Source organism: Mytilus trossulus, chromosome 6, assembly GCF_036588685.1.
Source record: "Mytilus trossulus isolate FHL-02 chromosome 6, PNRI_Mtr1.1.1.hap1, whole genome shotgun sequence".
In the NCBI taxonomy this organism is placed as follows: domain Eukaryota; kingdom Metazoa; phylum Mollusca; class Bivalvia; order Mytilida; family Mytilidae; genus Mytilus; species Mytilus trossulus.
The window spans coordinates 6,205,621-6,221,461 of record NC_086378.1 but is presented as its reverse complement, the minus strand read 5'-3'; the positions used below and the strand labels follow the sequence as shown (position 1 = coordinate 6,221,461).

Here is a 15,841-nt window from a genome sequence, read left to right as displayed (position 1 = left end):
AAAATTTCCAAAGTAAGTTTCATGGGCCGGTTAGCTCAGTTGGTTAGAGCGTCGTGCTAATAACGCGAATGTCGTGGGTTCGATCCCCACATTGGCCATATATTTTTCTAGTTTTTGTCGCTGATTGAAGAAAGCCCACTAAACTAGTATATTAATTCTCAACATGAGAATATAAGAATAAATTAAAAGTTCAGTGATGTTTACAATTTCCATGAAATGGACTCACAATGAGAATAGCACAAAATCCAACACTATTTTAGACAAGAAAACGCATTAAGATTCAAAGTACAAAGGATTTGAACATATCTTAAAGTTTAGATATCCTTTCTATATATGTAATTCTGTAAGAATAGGATACCCATATATAAGTACATAAAATTTCCCAAAATGTTTCCAACGGCCGGTTAGCTCAGTTGGTTAGAGCGTCGTGCTAATAACGCGAATGTCGTGGGTTCGATCCCCACATTGGCCACTGAATTTTTGATAGTCTATAGTATTAAAGCTTTTCGGCTATGTCCGAGATAACAGAAGTTCGTCAAAAGATACTCTTTACGTCAGGAAATGTAAAAAGAAGTGGTAGGTTTAAACTTTTAGTCTTTTTGCACGATTTCCACGCTTTTTACCTTGTCAACTGGAAAATCCGTCAAATGAAGTTAGACTTGTGAAAAGGACAATTGTTCATGATGATATGTTTGAATAAATACATAAAATTTCCAAAGTAAGTTTCATGGGCCGGTTAGCTCAGTTGGTTAGAGCGTCGTGCTAATAACGCGAATGTCGTGGGTTCGATCCCCACATTGGCCATATATTTTTCTAGTTTTTGTCGCTGATTGAAGAAAGCCCACTAAACTAGTATATTAATTCTCAACATGAGAATATAAGAATAAATTAAAAGTTCAGTGATGTTTACAATTTCCATGAAATGGACTCACAATGAGAATAGCACAAAATCCAACACTATTTTAGACAAGAAAACGCATTAAGATTCAAAGTACAAAGGATTTGAACATATCTTAAAGTTTAGATATCCTTTCTATATATGTAATTCTGTAAGAATAGGATACCCATATATAAGTACATAAAATTTCCCAAAATGTTTCCAACGGCCGGTTAGCTCAGTTGGTTAGAGCGTCGTGCTAATAACGCGAATGCCGTGGGTTCGATCCCCACATTGGCCACTGAATTTTTGATAGTCTATAGTATTAAAGCTTTTCGGCTATGTCCGAGATAACAGAAGTTCGTCAAAAGATACTCTTAACGTCAGGAAATGTAAAAAGAAGTGGTAGGTTTAAACTTTTAGTCTTTTTGCACGATTTCCACGCTTTTTACCTTGTCAACTGGAAAATCCGTCAAATGAAGTTAGACTTGTGAAAAGGACAATTGTTCATGATGATATGTTTGAATAAATACATAAAATTTCCAAAGTAAGTTTCATGGGCCGGTTAGCTCAGTTGGTTAGAGCGTCGTGCTAATAACGCGAATGTCGTGGGTTCGATCCCCACATTGGCCATATATTTTTCTAGTTTTTGTCGCTGATTGAAGAAAGCCCACTAAACTAGTATATTAATTCTCAACATGAGAATATAAGAATAAATTAAAAGTTCAGTGATGTTTACAATTTCCATGAAATGGACTCACAATGAGAATAGCACAAAATCCAACACTATTTTAGACAAGAAAACGCATTAAGATTCAAAGTACAAAGGATTTGAACATATCTTAAAGTTTAGATATCCTTTCTATATATGTAATTCTGTAAGAATAGGATACCCATATATAAGTACATAAAATTTCCCAAAATGTTTCCAACGGCCGGTTAGCTCAGTTGGTTAGAGCGTCGTGCTAATAACGCGAATGTCGTGGGTTCGATCCCCACATTGGCCACTGAATTTTTGATAGTCTATAGTATTAAAGCTTTTCGGCTATGTCCGAGATAACAGAAGTTCGTCAAAAGATACTCTTTACGTCAGGAAATGTAAAAAGAAGTGGTAGGTTTAAACTTTTAGTCTTTTTGCACGATTTCCACGCTTTTTACCTTGTCAACTGGAAAATCCGTCAAATGAAGTTAGACTTGTGAAAAGGACAATTGTTCATGATGATATGTTTGAATAAATACATAAAATTTCCAAAGTAAGTTTCATGGGCCGGTTAGCTCAGTTGGTTAGAGCGTCGTGCTAATAACGCGAATGTCGTGGGTTCGATCCCCACATTGGCCATATATTTTTCTAGTTTTTGTCGCTGATTGAAGAAAGCCCACTAAACTAGTATATTAATTCTCAACATGAGAATATAAGAATAAATTAAAAGTTCAGTGATGTTTACAATTTCCATGAAATGGACTCACAATGAGAATAGCACAAAATCCAACACTATTTTAGACAAGAAAACGCATTAAGATTCAAAGTACAAAGGATTTGAACATATCTTAAAGTTTAGATATCCTTTCTATATATGTAATTCTGTAAGAATAGGATACCCATATATAAGTACATAAAATTTCCCAAAATGTTTCCAACGGCCGGTTAGCTCAGTTGGTTAGAGCGTCGTGCTAATAACGCGAATGTCGTGGGTTCGATCCCCACATTGGCCACTGAATTTTTGATAGTCTATAGTATTAAAGCTTTTCGGCTATGTCCGAGATAACAGAAGTTCGTCAAAAGATACTCTTAACGTCAGGAAATGTAAAAAGAAGTGGTAGGTTTAAACTTTTAGTCTTTTTGCACGATTTCCACGCTTTTTACCTTGTCAACTGGAAAATCCGTCAAATGAAGTTAGACTTGTGAAAAGGACAATTGTTCATGATGATATGTTTGAATAAATACATAAAATTTCCAAAGTAAGTTTCATGGGCCGGTTAGCTCAGTTGGTTAGAGCGTCGTGCTAATAACGCGAATGTCGTGGGTTCGATCCCCACATTGGCCATATATTTTTCTAGTTTTTGTCGCTGATTGAAGAAAGCCCACTAAACTAGTATATTAATTCTCAACATGAGAATATAAGAATAAATTAAAAGTTCAGTGATGTTTACAATTTCCATGAAATGGACTCACAATGAGAATAGCACAAAATCCAACACTATTTTAGACAAGAAAACGCATTAAGATTCAAAGTACAAAGGATTTGAACATATCTTAAAGTTTAGATATCCTTTCTATATATGTAATTCTGTAAGAATAGGATACCCATATATAAGTACATAAAATTTCCCAAAATGTTTCCAACGGCCGGTTAGCTCAGTTGGTTAGAGCGTCGTGCTAATAACGCGAATGTCGTGGGTTCGATCCCCACATTGGCCACTGAATTTTTGATAGTCTATAGTATTAAAGCTTTTCGGCTATGTCCGAGATAACAGAAGTTCGTCAAAAGATACTCTTTACGTCAGGAAATGTAAAAAGAAGTGGTAGGTTTAAACTTTTAGTCTTTTTGCACGATTTCCACGCTTTTTACCTTGTCAACTGGAAAATCCGTCAAATGAAGTTAGACTTGTGAAAAGGACAATTGTTCATGATGATATGTTTGAATAAATACATAAAATTTCCAAAGTAAGTTTCATGGGCCGGTTAGCTCAGTTGGTTAGAGCGTCGTGCTAATAACGCGAATGTCGTGGGTTCGATCCCCACATTGGCCATATATTTTTCTAGTTTTTGTCGCTGATTGAAGAAAGCCCACTAAACTAGTATATTAATTCTCAACATGAGAATATAAGAATAAATTAAAAGTTCAGTGATGTTTACAATTTCCATGAAATGGACTCACAATGAGAATAGCACAAAATCCAACACTATTTTAGACAAGAAAACGCATTAAGATTCAAAGTACAAAGGATTTGAACATATCTTAAAGTTTAGATATCCTTTCTATATATGTAATTCTGTAAGAATAGGATACCCATATATAAGTACATAAAATTTCCCAAAATGTTTCCAACGGCCGGTTAGCTCAGTTGGTTAGAGCGTCGTGCTAATAACGCGAATGTCGTGGGTTCGATCCCCACATTGGCCACTGAATTTTTGATAGTCTATAGTATTAAAGCTTTTCGGCTATGTCCGAGATAACAGAAGTTCGTCAAAAGATACTCTTAACGTCAGGAAATGTAAAAAGAAGTGGTAGGTTTAAACTTTTAGTCTTTTTGCACGATTTCCACGCTTTTTACCTTGTCAACTGGAAAATCCGTCAAATGAAGTTAGACTTGTGAAAAGGACAATTGTTCATGATGATATGTTTGAATAAATACATAAAATTTCCAAAGTAAGTTTCATGGGCCGGTTAGCTCAGTTGGTTAGAGCGTCGTGCTGGGGGATGAATTGAGCACAGCCCAAGATGGAAGTGTAAACAAGTCTCCGGAAAAATTTCGTTGAATTCGACGGATTATATATGATATATTCATAAACAAAGGTAATTCTGATGAACATTGCATTGTATTTGACATTTTGGAACTGATAAACTGTTTATATATATGCTGTTTACCCCTACTCGGACGATTTAATCGTTTGGAGGAGGGGGGTCGACTTGGGTGCGCTTGACTTTTTTTGTTAGGCAGTGCTTGCTTTGGAATTTAAAAATGTCTCAGTTGGAGCCGAATCGTCCGAATGTAGGAAATTCTCGTAGAAACCCAAAGGAAAAAAGAAATCAGTTTTCTAAACAGAATTATGTGACTGATAATAAATATTATCAGCGAGAATGTACTGTAAGGGTGGAAAAAATTCCTACACAAGTTATTGGAGAAAATGTTGTGATAGATGATATTGAGACTTTAACCGGACTGAATTCTGTATTAGCAGTAGTACGATGCGATTTATCGTCATATGATGTAACCTTTGACTCGAAAGAGAATGCGTTTAAGATGTTACGAGGCGTAGAAATTGCCAATAGAGATTTTGAATGCAGTATGATGTTTTCGGACATAACTGTAGTTTCAGTAATAAAACTACCGTCCTATATTTGTGACGATGAGATTACAAGTAAGATTGAAAGTAAAGGAGTGAAAGTAGTTTCACCTGTTTACAGACGAACCGTACCTGGGACTCAGGTTGCTGATGGCACACGATTCATGAGGTGTAAGTTTCCTCCAGGGGTAGTAGCCCTGCCGTGGTCAATGCCTTTTAAATTTGGCACCGATACCAAATACTATCGTGTGGTTCATAACAACCAAACAAAGGTTTGCTCAGAGTGTTCGTCTCCTGAGCACATGAGAAAAGATTGTCCACATTTTCTGTGTTATGGTTGTGGAGAAACTGGACATGCATTGAAAAGTTGTAGAGCAAAAAAATGTAAATTTTGCCGTAATTTGCCGTTGAAATGTGTTTGTAAGCCTTCAGCCAGATGGGAACGTGAAAACCGTAACCGAGAAGAAAATAATAGAAATTGTGCAGACTGTGGAGAATATTTCTGCATGTGTAAATGTAGAATTTGCGGAAATGCAAACTTGAAATGTACATGTACTTGCTACACATGTGACACAGTTCCATGTGTATGTAAGTGTCACAATTGCCGAAGTGACCCGTGCGTTTGTCCTTGTACTGATTGTTTCAAAGTTCCGTGTGTATGTCGATGCACAGAATGTGATCAACCATCAAAAGATTGTATTTGTATGGTAGCTAATGACAGCAATTCAGACGTTATAATACAAATAAGACCAGATGTAAATAGTGCAGATGAGGAGGATACAGAAACTTTCGTAAAGTCTACTTTCAGTGAAAATGTTCATGACACTGAGGGTAAACTGAGTGAAAAATGTATTGAAGGTGAAGAAAAACATGACAGTGGTGGTGTGGAAAAAGTGCGAAAAACAGAAGTCTCAAAGCTAACAGTAGTGGACGTAGAAGTGCACAATGAGCAAAATGGGGTTCAAGATGGTTTAAAGAGGAAGCGTCCGATTTCAGAGGATGGTACTGGTGACAATGATGATCATAGAACAGATGGTTCAATTGAAAATGACATAGTTGTTAGTGAAAATATTGTAGCTGGAACAGACAGGGAATTAAGTGAAGGTAAAAAAATCAAGAGAGATGATGACACCAGTCTCTCCTGCGATGCTGTTGTAGGAGAGAGTGGTGGAATTAATGATGTTGATATGGAGAATAGTCTCTCATTGAATGAAATGATTAGCACCCCGGTTGGTGATGAAGTTATCACCACTGAAGGTGCAAAAGAAAATGAAGAATTGTCTGTCTGTTCTGGTGATGGGTATGAAAGTTCAGTAGAAATACTGGATACAAATAGTGATGTTGATATTAAAATTGTTGGTCAATTTATTAGTGCTAAGCAAGCTCGAAAATTAAAAAAAAAACAGAGAAAGCTTGAAAGGAGATCAAGGTTAAACCCTCCTCCTAATCTAGATGGTAAAGGTGTTAGATCTGTAGGTCAAACTTGTGAAAGTACTAAGATGTAAACAATGGATAAATATGTAATTTTATTTTATTTCATTTTTGCAATGGTGCTTATATGTTCATTTAATTGTAATGGTCTTAGATGTGTAAATAATTTTCAGAACTTTGTTAGTGTTATTGATGATAAAAAAATTAGTATTGTACTTTTACAGGAGACTTTTTGGGATAATAATTATATAGATAGTATTAAGCATTTATATCCAGGTAAAATCACTTGTAATAATGGTTTGAATTGTAGACAAGGTGTTGCTGTACTTTCAAATAATTATTGTAAAGATAAAATAAAATTTGTTTATTCTGATGAAAAAGGTAGATTTTTACATGTAACATTTATTGAGAATGAAAAATTGTATAATATTATATCTTTATATGCGCCAAATACGGTAACTGAAAGATCAGAGTTCTTTGAATTTGTAAAACTGTATACGGAGAATATGGACAATCTGATTATTGGAGGCGACTTCAATACTAGTTTGTCTCATTTAGACAGAGGTGGCAAAACAAAACATATTGTAGATGAACCATGTAGAAAATTATATGAAATAGTTAATAATAATAATGTGTATGATGTGTGGCGTGCTAGAAACACCCACAGTAGAATATTTTCATGGAAACGTATTAGTAATAATGAATTACAACAGAGTAGGATAGATTATTTTTTAGTTAGTAGACAATTGTCACCATGTATTCAAAATGTATATTATAACTTAACTAGTTTAAGTGATCATGCTTTTGTTATATTGAATGTAAACTGTAATAATATAGAAAAGGGTCCTGGTTTGTGGATTCTTAACAATACACTTTTACATAATGAACAGTATGTTAGAAGAGTTAAGGAAATTATAACTGTAGAAAAAGAAAATGAATTATATGAAAGAGATATTTTGATATGGTGGGATAATCTAAAGTATAAAATTAAAAGATATTCCCAAATCTTTTCTTCTTCTATAGCTAAAGAGAATAGAAGAGATTATTTTAGATTAGAAAAGCAAATTAATAATTTATGTGAAAAAGCTGCCAATGGCAATGATATTGATATAGCTAAATTGGAAAGTTTGAGATTAGAATTGTCTCAATATGAATTGGAAAAATGTAGAGGTGCTGTTCTCAGATCTAAAGCTGTTTGGGCTGTGGAATCAGACAAAAATACAAAATATTTTTTAAATTTAGAAAAATATAAACAGGAGAATAATTCTGTAAAGGAATTGTTGAATGTGAATAATGAATGTGTTAATGACATTAATGGTATTTTAGATTTGCAATATGATTTTTATAAAGAATTGTATACTTGTGTTGATACTGATGATATAAAAATGAATGAATTATTAGATTGTGTAGATGTAAAAATAGATGAAAATGATCATCAATTATGTGAGTCAGATATTTCGTTTGATGAAATAATAAAAGCATTATCTCAAATGTCCAAAAATAAAAGTCCAGGATCAGACGGACTTACTGTTGAGTTTTATTGTCATTTTTATTCTGAGCTTAAGTATGTACTTATGAAACTGTATAATACTATTCAACAAAAGGGATTTTTAAGTAGATCAATGAAATGTGGTGTTATCAGTCTTGTATTTAAGAAAAAAGGTGACAGAAGATCGCTTAAAAATTATAGACCGATATCTCTGTTACAGGTTGATTATAAAATTTTGGCCAGAATAATGGCAAATAGATTTAAAACTGTATTACCAAAAATTGTTTCTGTAGACCAAACTTGTTGTATAATGGGTCGAGATATATCTAATAATGTAGCAAATGTTAGAGATATCATAGAAATTATTGAAAGAGATGAACTTGAAGGTTATATTATTAAAATTGATCAAGAAAAGGCTTTTGATAGAGTGAGCCACTCATATTTATTGAAGGTTTTGAAAAGATATGGTTTTGGAGATAAATTTATCAAATGGATAGAAATATTTTATAATGGTATTAATAGTGCAGTAAAATGCAATGGTTTCTTAACAAACTATTTTTGTATTAAGAATGGTATTAGACAAGGCTGTCCTATAAGTGCATTATTGTATGTTTTAGCTGCTGAGCCTTTACATAGTAAGATTGTTAAAAATGATTTGATAAAAGGTATTGTTGTTCCAAATAGTGGAAAAGAAGGATTAATTTTTCAGCATGCAGACGATACAACTTTATCTGTTTGTAATAAACAATCTATATCAGAAGTTTTCAAAGTTTTTGATTTATATAGTAAAGCAACTGGTGCTAAAATTAATAGACAAAAATCTGAAATTTTGTGTGTTGGAAAGGGAGATTTGTCACCTGTAGAAAAACAGGAGTATGGTTTACAAGTATGTGATAATAATGTACAGTTACTTGGTGTTTATGTTGGAAAAAATAGAAATATATGTGATGATCTAAATTGGAAAGAAAAGATATCAAAATTAAAATCTCTTTTGAATATATGGTTACAAAGGCAATTAACCTTGCAGGGTAGAGTTGTTGTTGTAAATACGTTAATGATGTCTAGATTTTGGTATACGCTTTTTGTATCCTCTATCCCAGAATGGGCTTATAATGAGATAAAGATTTTATGTGTTAATTTTGTATGGAATAAGAGATCTCATTTGGTGAAATATAATGTTATAATAAATCCTAAATGTAATGGAGGTTTGCAATTAGTTGACATGAAATGTAAAATACATGCATTTAGACTAAAGTTTTTAGGAAGATTGATAAATGATGAATATGATGTACTATGGAAGCATACTTTTAAGTATTTTGTGTCAAAGATTTATAATATGAATCTCGGTTTAGAAGTATTGTTTATTCAAGTACCACATTGTGAGTTAAAATGTTTACCGACTGTGTATATAGAAATGTTAGAAGCTTGGTATATCTTGAGACAGAAGTCTGAATTGAAATTAAGTGTAGAAAATATATATGATCAACCACTGTTTAGGAATCCGGAGATTGTTCTGAAGGATAAACCAATACTTTGGTATGATTTTATAAATGCTGGTATTATTACTCTGAAGGATATATGTTATGAGGTAAAAACAGGGTTTTTACCTGATTGTGCTATTGTTGAAATAATACAAAATGTATTTGAAAATGCAAATGTAAAGAATGTAATTGATCGTTATCATTGTTTAATATGTGCTATTCCTGATGACTGGAAGCAGACCGTGCAAAGTGAATTGCATCATAGGAATACAAAAAGAACAATAGACATTTCTGTTATTATTAATCATGTACCATTTGAGTTACCATTGTGTACTGTTAATAAGCTGTATAATTGTTTACTAGATGATATTTGTAAAGATCCATGTGGTGTTGAAATGTGGAAAACACTGTTCAATATTGATGATAATGACTTTAGTAAAATGTGGTGTAATGTAAATTTATTCTGGAAACCTGCAAAGTTTATTGAACTAGATTACAAAATACTTCATAATTGTATATTTACTAAAAGTAAATTCAAAAGAATTGGATGGTCTGATGATGATTTATGTGATGTTTGTGGTAGTGAAATTGAGGATCTTTTACATATGTTTATAAACTGTGATGAACTTTTAGAATTTCATAACTATTTGTCTGAATTGTTTGTAAAATTATTTGAAAATTGTGATTCTGACAAAATAAGTGCTGTACAGAGTGAACATTTGCTACTATTTGGGTTAAATTGGAAGATGAAAGGTGTTAATGAAAGTTTTGTTAACTTTCTGCTTTCAACTGCAAGATATTGTATATTTAGAAGAAGGAATATTATAATGAATGGCAAAACAAATGTAAATTTAGTTCAACTTTTCAAGTACACACTGAAACATTATGTAATGTACTTTTATGTGTATATGTGTCAAAAATGTAAAATGAATTCTTTATTTGAAAAGAAATTTTTGCTTGATAATCCTCTGGTTAAAGAAGTAGATAATGATATAATATTTAAATTGTAGTAATTTGAATATCTAAAATGATTGTGTCATGTAGACATTTATACAGAAGCTGGAAATTGAATGTTATAGACATTTCGAATTGATATTGACACTTGTGATAATGATTTATGTATTTTAATGTGTATAATATGATGTCTTATTTTAATAAAGATAAAAAAAAAAAAAAGAGCGTCGTGCTAATAACGCGAATGTCGTGGGTTCGATCCCCACATTGGCCATATATTTTTCTAGTTTTTGTCGCTGATTGAAGAAAGCCCACTAAACTAGTATATTAATTCTCAACATGAGAATATAAGAATAAATTAAAAGTTCAGTGATGTTTACAATTTCCATGAAATGGACTCACAATGAGAATAGCACAAAATCCAACACTATTTTAGACAAGAAAACGCATTAAGATTCAAAGTACAAAGGATTTGAACATATCTTAAAGTTTAGATATCCTTTCTATATATGTAATTCTGTAAGAATAGGATACCCATATATAAGTACATAAAATTTCCCAAAATGTTTCCAACGGCCGGTTAGCTCAGTTGGTTAGAGCGTCGTGCTAATAACGCGAATGTCGTGGGTTCGATCCCCACATTGGCCACTGAATTTTTGATAGTCTATAGTATTAAAGCTTTTCGGCTATGTCCGAGATAACAGAAGTTCGTCAAAAGATACTCTTAACGTCAGGAAATGTAAAAAGAAGTGGTAGGTTTAAACTTTTAGTCTTTTTGCACGATTTCCACGCTTTTTACCTTGTCAACTGGAAAATCCGTCAAATGAAGTTAGACTTGTGAAAAGGACAATTGTTCATGATGATATGTTTGAATAAATACATAAAATTTCCAAAGTAAGTTTCATGGGCCGGTTAGCTCAGTTGGTTAGAGCGTCGTGCTAATAACGCGAATGTCGTGGGTTCGATCCCCACATTGGCCATATATTTTTCTAGTTTTTGTCGCTGATTGAAGAAAGCCCACTAAACTAGTATATTAATTCTCAACATGAGAATATAAGAATAAATTAAAAGTTCAGTGATGTTTACAATTTCCATGAAATGGACTCACAATGAGAATAGCACAAAATCCAACACTATTTTAGACAAGAAAACGCATTAAGATTCAAAGTACAAAGGATTTGAACATATCTTAAAGTTTAGATATCCTTTCTATATATGTAATTCTGTAAGAATAGGATACCCATATATAAGTACATAAAATTTCCCAAAATGTTTCCAACGGCCGGTTAGCTCAGTTGGTTAGAGCGTCGTGCTAATAACGCGAATGTCGTGGGTTCGATCCCCACATTGGCCACTGAATTTTTGATAGTCTATAGTATTAAAGCTTTTCGGCTATGTCCGAGATAACAGAAGTTCGTCAAAAGATACTCTTAACGTCAGGAAATGTAAAAAGAAGTGGTAGGTTTAAACTTTTAGTCTTTTTGCACGATTTCCACGCTTTTTACCTTGTCAACTGGAAAATCCGTCAAATGAAGTTAGACTTGTGAAAAGGACAATTGTTCATGATGATATGTTTGAATAAATACATAAAATTTCCAAAGTAAGTTTCATGGGCCGGTTAGCTCAGTTGGTTAGAGCGTCGTGCTAATAACGCGAATGTCGTGGGTTCGATCCCCACATTGGCCATATATTTTTCTAGTTTTTGTCGCTGATTGAAGAAAGCCCACTAAACTAGTATATTAATTCTCAACATGAGAATATAAGAATAAATTAAAAGTTCAGTGATGTTTACAATTTCCATGAAATGGACTCACAATGAGAATAGCACAAAATCCAACACTATTTTAGACAAGAAAACGCATTAAGATTCAAAGTACAAAGGATTTGAACATATCTTAAAGTTTAGATATCCTTTCTATATATGTAATTCTGTAAGAATAGGATACCCATATATAAGTACATAAAATTTCCCAAAATGTTTCCAACGGCCGGTTAGCTCAGTTGGTTAGAGCGTCGTGCTAATAACGCGAATGTCGTGGGTTCGATCCCCACATTGGCCACTGAATTTTTGATAGTCTATAGTATTAAAGCTTTTCGGCTATGTCCGAGATAACAGAAGTTCGTCAAAAGATACTCTTAACGTCAGGAAATGTAAAAAGAAGTGGTAGGTTTAAACTTTTAGTCTTTTTGCACGATTTCCACGCTTTTTACCTTGTCAACTGGAAAATCCGTCAAATGAAGTTAGACTTGTGAAAAGGACAATTGTTCATGATGATATGTTTGAATAAATACATAAAATTTCCAAAGTAAGTTTCATGGGCCGGTTAGCTCAGTTGGTTAGAGCGTCGTGCTAATAACGCGAATGTCGTGGGTTCGATCCCCACATTGGCCATATATTTTTCTAGTTTTTGTCGCTGATTGAAGAAAGCCCACTAAACTAGTATATTAATTCTCAACATGAGAATATAAGAATAAATTAAAAGTTCAGTGATGTTTACAATTTCCATGAAATGGACTCACAATGAGAATAGCACAAAATCCAACACTATTTTAGACAAGAAAACGCATTAAGATTCAAAGTACAAAGGATTTGAACATATCTTAAAGTTTAGATATCCTTTCTATATATGTAATTCTGTAAGAATAGGATACCCATATATAAGTACATAAAATTTCCCAAAATGTTTCCAACGGCCGGTTAGCTCAGTTGGTTAGAGCGTCGTGCTAATAACGCGAATGTCGTGGGTTCGATCCCCACATTGGCCACTGAATTTTTGATAGTCTATAGTATTAAAGCTTTTCGGCTATGTCCGAGATAACAGAAGTTCGTCAAAAGATACTCTTAACGTCAGGAAATGTAAAAAGAAGTGGTAGGTTTAAACTTTTAGTCTTTTTGCACGATTTCCACGCTTTTTACCTTGTCAACTGGAAAATCCGTCAAATGAAGTTAGACTTGTGAAAAGGACAATTGTTCATGATGATATGTTTGAATAAATACATAAAATTTCCAAAGTAAGTTTCATGGGCCGGTTAGCTCAGTTGGTTAGAGCGTCGTGCTAATAACGCGAATGTCGTGGGTTCGATCCCCACATTGGCCATATATTTTTCTAGTTTTTGTCGCTGATTGAAGAAAGCCCACTAAACTAGTATATTAATTCTCAACATGAGAATATAAGAATAAATTAAAAGTTCAGTGATGTTTACAATTTCCATGAAATGGACTCACAATGAGAATAGCACAAAATCCAACACTATTTTAGACAAGAAAACGCATTAAGATTCAAAGTACAAAGGATTTGAACATATCTTAAAGTTTAGATATCCTTTCTATATATGTAATTCTGTAAGAATAGGATACCCATATATAAGTACATAAAATTTCCCAAAATGTTTCCAACGGCCGGTTAGCTCAGTTGGTTAGAGCGTCGTGCTAATAACGCGAATGTCGTGGGTTCGATCCCCACATTGGCCACTGAATTTTTGATAGTCTATAGTATTAAAGCTTTTCGGCTATGTCCGAGATAACAGAAGTTCGTCAAAAGATACTCTTAACGTCAGGAAATGTAAAAAGAAGTGGTAGGTTTAAACTTTTAGTCTTTTTGCACGATTTCCACGCTTTTTACCTTGTCAACTGGAAAATCCGTCAAATGAAGTTAGACTTGTGAAAAGGACAATTGTTCATGATGATATGTTTGAATAAATACATAAAATTTCCAAAGTAAGTTTCATGGGCCGGTTAGCTCAGTTGGTTAGAGCGTCGTGCTAATAACGCGAATGTCGTGGGTTCGATCCCCACATTGGCCATATATTTTTCTAGTTTTTGTCGCTGATTGAAGAAAGCCCACTAAACTAGTATATTAATTCTCAACATGAGAATATAAGAATAAATTAAAAGTTCAGTGATGTTTACAATTTCCATGAAATGGACTCACAATGAGAATAGCACAAAATCCAACACTATTTTAGACAAGAAAACGCATTAAGATTCAAAGTACAAAGGATTTGAACATATCTTAAAGTTTAGATATCCTTTCTATATATGTAATTCTGTAAGAATAGGATACCCATATATAAGTACATAAAATTTCCCAAAATGTTTCCAACGGCCGGTTAGCTCAGTTGGTTAGAGCGTCGTGCTAATAACGCGAATGTCGTGGGTTCGATCCCCACATTGGCCACTGAATTTTTGATAGTCTATAGTATTAAAGCTTTTCGGCTATGTCCGAGATAACAGAAGTTCGTCAAAAGATACTCTTAACGTCAGGAAATGAGGGAGGTTTTTCGAATGCACCCAAAGCGGAAGCATGTAGTGTTGATAGGACCTATATTGTATTCGTATATTCGGTGAGTTAGAGAATTGTTTTCATGATAAATTGTTGATGCATAGACTAACTTTAGTGCGGAGATACTATTGACAATATCTATTGATAAATTGTGTTGACGTTTACCCCTATTCCTGGTGGTTTCAGGAAAAGGGGGGAGGACACTTCGGTGCACCTGACTGGGTTAGGTGTGTTCGGTAAAATGTCTCAAGAAACTAGTCGTAATGGAAAAATGCAGAATTCATATAGGCAAACAAAATATATGAAAGGCGGCAAGGTATTTAAGAAAGAATGTGCAGTTAAGGTAATTAACATACCAACTAGGACATTTTTGGCTGAGCAGGTAATTGAAGCAGCTGAGAAAGTATGTGGAGAAAATTCGGTTTTGGCAGTTGTACCTAATGATGCGGAAAGTTATTATGTGGTAACAACGATTACAGAAGAAAATGCTGAAAAATTGACAAGAGGATTAGAGATAGATGAACAATCTTTTGACTGTAATTTTCAATTTTCTGATTTAGTCGTTGTTTCATTTTTGAATTTGCCTGCACATGTTGAGGATAGTGTGATAATTAATAAATTGAAAGAAAAGAACTGTACAATTCATTCACCTATATATAGACATGTTCATCCGGGAACTCAGGTTGCTGATGGCACTCGATACGTGAAAGTGAAATTTCCACCTGACTTGATTTCTTTGTCGTGGTCTATGAAGTTTGATACTGGTTACGGGGAAAAATATTTTAAAGTCGTTCATGATCACCAGAAACAACTTTGTAATATGTGTGGGTCTCCTTCACACAAGTATAGACAATGCCCAAACTTGATTTGCCGTGGTTGTAACAAACAAGGACACAAAAAGAAGGAATGTAAAGCAAAGAAGTGTGATAAATGTGATAATCTGCCAAATGAGTGTTTCTGTCCGATTGAAGATGATGGTACTTGTTCATATTGCAAATATGATCCTTGTGTATGTTTTTGTGCAAAGTGTTATGAGAAATATGATGAATGCAAATGCCATCGTGAAGGGTGTGGCAAACAGAAAGAGGAATGTGAATGCTCAGATGAAGAAGAAATGGATGATGACGTAGATGATGAACATGATGTAGAAAGTCATCCCAAAATAGAAGTTCATGCAGAAGTACATCCCATAAGTAAGCACATGAGTGACGTTAACGAAGAAATCACGAGTACAAAAGATGATGACAGGAATGGTGGATCTGATGACGATGGTAGCAGTTCTTCCGAGCATACTATCGAAGAGATAACAGAAAACGA

General features: G+C 33.7%; 23 non-coding genes across 23 annotated transcripts; all 23 read left to right on the top strand.

The window, feature by feature from the left end:
* The first annotated feature begins 24 nt into the window (after nucleotides 1-24).
* Trnai-aau (transfer RNA isoleucine (anticodon AAU)) lies at nucleotides 25-98 on the top strand. The gene has a single exon. It is a non-coding gene; the product is annotated as a tRNA-Ile (tRNA).
* Nucleotides 99-398: 300 nt separating this feature from the next.
* On the top strand, nucleotides 399-472 carry Trnai-aau (transfer RNA isoleucine (anticodon AAU)). Its single transcript has one exon. It is a non-coding gene; the product is annotated as a tRNA-Ile (tRNA).
* A 258-nt stretch (nucleotides 473-730) lies between these two features.
* Nucleotides 731-804, top strand: Trnai-aau (transfer RNA isoleucine (anticodon AAU)). The gene has a single exon. It is a non-coding gene; the product is annotated as a tRNA-Ile (tRNA).
* A 300-nt stretch (nucleotides 805-1,104) lies between these two features.
* Nucleotides 1,105-1,178, top strand: Trnai-aau (transfer RNA isoleucine (anticodon AAU)). The gene has a single exon. It is a non-coding gene; the product is annotated as a tRNA-Ile (tRNA).
* Nucleotides 1,179-1,436: 258 nt separating this feature from the next.
* Trnai-aau (transfer RNA isoleucine (anticodon AAU)) lies at nucleotides 1,437-1,510 on the top strand. The gene has a single exon. It is a non-coding gene; the product is annotated as a tRNA-Ile (tRNA).
* A 300-nt stretch (nucleotides 1,511-1,810) lies between these two features.
* Trnai-aau (transfer RNA isoleucine (anticodon AAU)) lies at nucleotides 1,811-1,884 on the top strand. Its single transcript has one exon. It is a non-coding gene; the product is annotated as a tRNA-Ile (tRNA).
* Nucleotides 1,885-2,142: 258 nt separating this feature from the next.
* Trnai-aau (transfer RNA isoleucine (anticodon AAU)) lies at nucleotides 2,143-2,216 on the top strand. Its single transcript has one exon. It is a non-coding gene; the product is annotated as a tRNA-Ile (tRNA).
* A 300-nt stretch (nucleotides 2,217-2,516) lies between these two features.
* On the top strand, nucleotides 2,517-2,590 carry Trnai-aau (transfer RNA isoleucine (anticodon AAU)). Its single transcript has one exon. It is a non-coding gene; the product is annotated as a tRNA-Ile (tRNA).
* A 258-nt stretch (nucleotides 2,591-2,848) lies between these two features.
* On the top strand, nucleotides 2,849-2,922 carry Trnai-aau (transfer RNA isoleucine (anticodon AAU)). The gene has a single exon. It is a non-coding gene; the product is annotated as a tRNA-Ile (tRNA).
* Nucleotides 2,923-3,222: 300 nt separating this feature from the next.
* Trnai-aau (transfer RNA isoleucine (anticodon AAU)) lies at nucleotides 3,223-3,296 on the top strand. Its single transcript has one exon. It is a non-coding gene; the product is annotated as a tRNA-Ile (tRNA).
* Nucleotides 3,297-3,554: 258 nt separating this feature from the next.
* On the top strand, nucleotides 3,555-3,628 carry Trnai-aau (transfer RNA isoleucine (anticodon AAU)). Its single transcript has one exon. It is a non-coding gene; the product is annotated as a tRNA-Ile (tRNA).
* A 300-nt stretch (nucleotides 3,629-3,928) lies between these two features.
* On the top strand, nucleotides 3,929-4,002 carry Trnai-aau (transfer RNA isoleucine (anticodon AAU)). Its single transcript has one exon. It is a non-coding gene; the product is annotated as a tRNA-Ile (tRNA).
* A 6,813-nt stretch (nucleotides 4,003-10,815) lies between these two features.
* Trnai-aau (transfer RNA isoleucine (anticodon AAU)) lies at nucleotides 10,816-10,889 on the top strand. Its single transcript has one exon. It is a non-coding gene; the product is annotated as a tRNA-Ile (tRNA).
* A 258-nt stretch (nucleotides 10,890-11,147) lies between these two features.
* On the top strand, nucleotides 11,148-11,221 carry Trnai-aau (transfer RNA isoleucine (anticodon AAU)). The gene has a single exon. It is a non-coding gene; the product is annotated as a tRNA-Ile (tRNA).
* A 300-nt stretch (nucleotides 11,222-11,521) lies between these two features.
* On the top strand, nucleotides 11,522-11,595 carry Trnai-aau (transfer RNA isoleucine (anticodon AAU)). Its single transcript has one exon. It is a non-coding gene; the product is annotated as a tRNA-Ile (tRNA).
* A 258-nt stretch (nucleotides 11,596-11,853) lies between these two features.
* On the top strand, nucleotides 11,854-11,927 carry Trnai-aau (transfer RNA isoleucine (anticodon AAU)). Its single transcript has one exon. It is a non-coding gene; the product is annotated as a tRNA-Ile (tRNA).
* A 300-nt stretch (nucleotides 11,928-12,227) lies between these two features.
* Trnai-aau (transfer RNA isoleucine (anticodon AAU)) lies at nucleotides 12,228-12,301 on the top strand. The gene has a single exon. It is a non-coding gene; the product is annotated as a tRNA-Ile (tRNA).
* Nucleotides 12,302-12,559: 258 nt separating this feature from the next.
* Trnai-aau (transfer RNA isoleucine (anticodon AAU)) lies at nucleotides 12,560-12,633 on the top strand. Its single transcript has one exon. It is a non-coding gene; the product is annotated as a tRNA-Ile (tRNA).
* Nucleotides 12,634-12,933: 300 nt separating this feature from the next.
* Trnai-aau (transfer RNA isoleucine (anticodon AAU)) lies at nucleotides 12,934-13,007 on the top strand. The gene has a single exon. It is a non-coding gene; the product is annotated as a tRNA-Ile (tRNA).
* A 258-nt stretch (nucleotides 13,008-13,265) lies between these two features.
* Trnai-aau (transfer RNA isoleucine (anticodon AAU)) lies at nucleotides 13,266-13,339 on the top strand. The gene has a single exon. It is a non-coding gene; the product is annotated as a tRNA-Ile (tRNA).
* A 300-nt stretch (nucleotides 13,340-13,639) lies between these two features.
* Nucleotides 13,640-13,713, top strand: Trnai-aau (transfer RNA isoleucine (anticodon AAU)). The gene has a single exon. It is a non-coding gene; the product is annotated as a tRNA-Ile (tRNA).
* A 258-nt stretch (nucleotides 13,714-13,971) lies between these two features.
* Nucleotides 13,972-14,045, top strand: Trnai-aau (transfer RNA isoleucine (anticodon AAU)). Its single transcript has one exon. It is a non-coding gene; the product is annotated as a tRNA-Ile (tRNA).
* A 300-nt stretch (nucleotides 14,046-14,345) lies between these two features.
* Trnai-aau (transfer RNA isoleucine (anticodon AAU)) lies at nucleotides 14,346-14,419 on the top strand. Its single transcript has one exon. It is a non-coding gene; the product is annotated as a tRNA-Ile (tRNA).
* The last annotated feature ends 1,422 nt before the right edge of the window (nucleotides 14,420-15,841 follow it).